The sequence below is a fragment of the Malurus melanocephalus genome, unplaced genomic scaffold, assembly GCF_030028575.1.
Source record: "Malurus melanocephalus ecotype Western Australia unplaced genomic scaffold, MMel_1.1 scaffold_220, whole genome shotgun sequence".
Lineage (NCBI taxonomy): Eukaryota > Metazoa > Chordata > Aves > Passeriformes > Maluridae > Malurus > Malurus melanocephalus.
The window spans coordinates 813,594-818,781 of record NW_026623452.1 but is presented as its reverse complement, the minus strand read 5'-3'; positions in this window follow the sequence as shown (position 1 = coordinate 818,781).

The window sequence follows — 5,188 nt, the reverse complement described above, 5'->3', positions numbered from 1 at the left end:
CTCTTTTGTTGGATTTATGATTGCCTGTGTCCATCTGCTACTCCACAACAACTCCCTTCAAGGCATCACCTGTGTGACCAACAAGAACTCCAACATCTTCCATTTCTTTGTTTCTTATTTCTCCCCAAAGAGAGGAACCAGACAAATACCAGCACAACAGACTTCATCTCCCCAGCCAGGCATTGGTTTTGTGGTGTCTCGATACTCAGTGCTGTACAAAAAGAAATAGTTCAGTGTTTATGGCAGCAGTGATGCAATGTTCATTCTTCTCGGCTCTGCAATTACACTCCCATAGTCATCTCCCAAGCTTGGAGCATGGGAGATACTGGGTGGAAAAAATTAGGCACATACTTTCTGCACATGAAGACTGTTGGCATGGACTTTGTTTTGAGGTGCTTACAGCAGTGAATGAGTGGGAATCACTGTGAATGAGTGGGAAGAGAGGATTTGCTTGGGATAGGAACACSGGCTGGCCTAGGACCAGATTATCCAGGGAGATAGGCAATACTGATTGCAGGGCTGAATATGTAAACATGTTACTGATGTTTTACAAGGTGGCTTTTGTGAGTACTGGAAGTTACCCACTGCAATCCCAGAGCCTCCCTGGCTGAGCAGGAGTGAGCACTGAACATGCAGGCAGTGGGACAGCACCCAGCAAGGGATCAGCCATGCAGGGCCAAGCACAGCATCTGGCTCTAGAGAATGCATCACCACCTTCCCCATCCTCACCGCAGCAGAGACACCCAGGRAAGCACTGCCAGCCTGAGAAAAGGRCTAGGGCATGYAGCATAAGTGTYCAGGGGAAAGGGGGAACCACAGAGTCAGCCAGGMGGCAGTGAARATGGAAAAATRTTTAGGAGGTGTGTGGGGAGAGCAAGTTCTGGTTTGCCAGGGCCCTTCCTGTGCAAGTGCTAGAGCAGCAGCTGGTGTTGGAGATGACATTTCCTGCTGCAGGTGATGGGAAAGGGAGAGGCTGAAAGGGCCTGGTCCTGGAAAAATGCCTTCCAGCCTAAATGGGTGTACCTGCAGATTATCCCAGCACACCATCTCAAGTCAACGTGACCCACAGGGCTTTTGGCAGGATAGTGAAAGAGTCATGGGAAGGATGTTAGAAAATTTTGGTGTGCTCTCTGTAATTCTGTGAGATGTCTTTTATCATAGAATAACCAAATCAGGGAATGGTTTGTGTTGGAAGGGACCTTAAAGATCATCTCATTCCAACCCCGCTGTGGTGGGCAGGGACAWCTTCCACTTGACCAGGTTGCTCAGGGYCCCCTGGATCATTGCCAGGGATKGGGCAGCTTTTCTGRGAAACCTGTTCCAGTGCCTCAGCAACCTCAGAGTAAAGAATTTCTTCTATATATCTAACCTAAATTTCCCCTCTTTCAGTTTAAACCCATTACTCCCTGTCCTATCACCACAGTTCCTGATGGAGAGTTCCTCTCTGGCTTCCCAGTAGGTTCATTCAGGTACTGGAAGGCTGCCATGAGATCTCCACACAACCCTTTCCTCTCTGGGCTGAACAGCCCCAACTTTCTCAGCCTGTCTTCACAGGGAAGGTGCTCTAGTCCCTTTATCAAYGTTGTGAGCTCCTCTGRACTTGCTCCAACAGTTCCATATCCTTGTTATGTTGGGGGCACCACAGCRSTGTTCAGTACTCCAGGTGGGGYCTCAGGAGAGCAGAGTAGAGGGCAAGGATCATCTCCTTATCACATGAAGAGATTTTGCTCTACTTTTATCCTCATTTAATCCAGCCCTTTCTTTTAATGYTATTTTCATACTTCCTTTTTACTTATTGCACCTTAGTGCTTTTTTTCTGGCATACTCAAAAAGCAGATTTGGCAATAGTTACTGAACTCACTCTTCTGCTCTTCCTCACAAATTCCTAGAAATGTCACATTTCCTTTTGCTCAGCACTATTTGTAATCCTGCTAAATTATTTCTGCCATTACATTTTGTGCCTACTTGCATCAGGCTCCACAGTGATGTCATTCAACAACACCTCTTTTTTTTTTTTTAAGCTTTCTGACCATGAAAACTTTTCATAGGAATGTCAGAATCTGTTCTTCCTCCTTGTACTGAAGGATTTGTTTCACCTCTGCTACATTTGTTGCACAGCTCTTCATAAGGTCCCTTCTGTTAGTTATTAGTTGTCAGTCTGTACTCCTCTTTGTCCTAAATGTCTAAATACTCTCTTTCATTCAGTGATACCCCCCCGTATTGCATTCAGGATTTTTAACATGTTTCACAGTTTAATGTTCCTCTCTTCTCTCTGATCGGTGATCAGGGTAAGGGCTGTGGGGCTTAGACAGTCCTCTCTTTTCCTATTCTTTTTCAGCCTCCTGCTYTGGTTGCTGTGGCTCACCTTCACCTCTTCCCTCGTTCAGATCTGAGCCCTTCCCCAGACTGTTTTGCATAAATGTCCATGCGCAGTAATCACAGACTTTCTTCAGGTTTGTTTTCTGTGTATGAACCACTTGAAAACCTTTGGGTTTTCCTTAAACTTTAAAAAAATCTGGTAAGGAGCTATCACGCTCCCCACAGCAGAGCAAAGTTTCCACAGCTTCCCAAAATAGCTAATACCTTTACCTGCAGAAATGCACAGAGCATTTTGGTCCCGTRCATCGGTGAAATGTGTCTGAAAAGYACCCAGCAGTGGTATTCAAATCCAACACCACCAGAAAAACACATGAACACCATGCCAAAACCTTCACGCAGGCTTCTAATTTTAGGCTTTAACCTTTCCAGTGCCCTGAAGAAGCCTTCAAAATCTCCAAAATCACCGACCTCTTTGGAAAACATTGGCCTAAATGCTTTACAAGTACTTGACATTGTTAAAAAAGTATTAACAAAGCTTTATAGAAATGAGTAATCTTTAATAATTGGTTTCAGCTTCTCAGGCAGCGTGCAAGTGCTTATTTTGAGAGAAATGCTTGGCRCAGCTTGAGAAAGAACAGCCAATGCCCCTGCTAGCAGAGGAATGAAGAGCAATAGGATGTATCCTTAATTTCAGACATCCTTGGTGACGTTGGCTTTCAGAAMTGGAAGTGCCTGGATGTGACCACATGCATACATGAGCACATTATGAAATGATTGATTGCTCAATGAGTATTTTTAATTAGTATTTTCTTTTTAAATGCTCCATTGACCCTCTTCACACAAGACATTTTTACCACGTGCAGTTTTTATTGGAGTAAACACAGACCCTTCAGATAGYGCCTTCAAGCCAATTCAGAGGTACCTTGATCCTGTTTTGATTTTTTCCTTCCTATGATTCATTCCTTTAATCCCAGTTATGTTTTTTCAAGTGAACTCTACATACCCATACTGATCCCAAGAGTTACAGACTCAAAGGACTGGGGCAGASAAGAGGATATACAGGATAAGAGTTCTATTTTAAGCAAAACATTTTTCTTAGGTCATATACTTTTAGATTTAATGTCTCTGTAACAAGTAGGACTGTTCAGGTTATTAATATTTCCTATATTCAGTGAGTGAAATACAACACATTATTGCAACAGACCTGTATTTGACAAGGTGAACTTGCTGCTGATTTTCTCTTTGCTGTTCATGTGGTTTGGGGTCCTTCTTGCTTATTCAGGATGAGGATGAGGAATGGACTGAATGCTTTCATATCTAATGAAGTCAGTTAAGCAGTTCGGAGTTTTAGCTCTGCAGGAAAATGGTTGAAGGTTTCAATTGTTTAAGATCTACGTGAAAACAATTTACATACCAAAATCAATTGACATTTTCACTCTATTTTCAGATTTTTTTTTTAATTAATAATTCTAACTGTTTTGCAAAGCTGCGATTTACCTGACCCCAGGGGAAAGCAGAGCTCATTTTACATATGAAAAYCTGAGCCTGGTTTGCTCCGGAGGAGGTCAGCCCCAGAGTCCTGAGCACACACTGCTCCTCTTCAAGTTTCAGTGACAGAGCCCAGTCAGCTACTGCCCAGAGCACACGGCTTCCCGGGAAGGGCCAAGGGAGAACATCCTGGGGTCAGAACACTGGTGAGGTTCACCAAAAGGTAAAGATATATTATGCCTGGGATTGATATCCAACATTCAGGAAAGCAAAGGAGGGGGAAGCTAACAGAAGAAATTGTATTTCTTCTTTTCCCCTGACAGAAAGGGTCCAGAGTGGGAGATCATCCTTCTAGGAAGGAGAACACAGTTACCTGCCTACATCAGCTCCACGACRTTGCATAAAGCCTCATTTAGTACCAGGTAATGATCTTAATTTAAGCTTACATGTCCCTGCCCTTGCCTTGCTACTGTGCATTATTGGCTTGCAAGTTGCTTATGCTAAAGGGCAGAACAAAAATAAATTTCCATACTCCCAGGCATGTTCCATCAGCCTGTGCTGGAGCATGGGCCAGTGTCCAAATACTTTGGATGTGAAGTGAATTTGGGCTCCAGTACAGGCTCAGACCTGCTCATGAAATTGCAGGGTGATGACACCAGGGTCCTGCTTTTATATTTGCCGTTGACTGGCTGCCACCACTGTGACCCCCAACTGTGCCTCCATATCCCAGCTTAAACATGACCTTGGCTTTCTATGGCTGGCAGTGACAGGTTCACTCTGTTTTGTGTTACTGTTGATGAGAAACTGGAAATTCTGAATTAATTGGGCAGAGCTGTAGCTCGGGTAGGTAAAGATTCTCTCTTGGTTAATTTTTTTCATGTAATAGTTTMTGTTTTGGTCATATAGTCTGAACACCTACCCCAAGACAGGGTGCCATTTTCAGGCTCGGAGATGGCTGTTGCTGGAGGGCTTCGGTTGGGCGCCACAGAGCCGGCACAGAGGGACTTGTCACGAAGGGACTGTCACCAAGGGACTGTCACCAAGGGACTGTTACCAAGGGACTGTCCCTGTGGAAAGTGCCATCCCGATGCACCTGAAGCTTCTGCCAGCTCCCGGGGCGGGTCGGGTATACTCGGGGAGAATACGGGGTGTGCTCCCCGACCGCGGCAAATGGACGGCGGTGGYAAGAGCTCGCAGCGACGGAAGCTGCTGCCGTCCATCGCTGCTGCTGCCGACACTCTCCCTTCCCCTCKGTTTCTCCCCGGCTCCTCCCGGGACGCTGACGGCCGCCGGGCGGGGCGGCGGGACTACAGCTCCCAGGGCCGCGCGGAGCCGGTGACATCATGTGCGGTGGCTCGGAGGTCACATGCCCCGCCGGCCC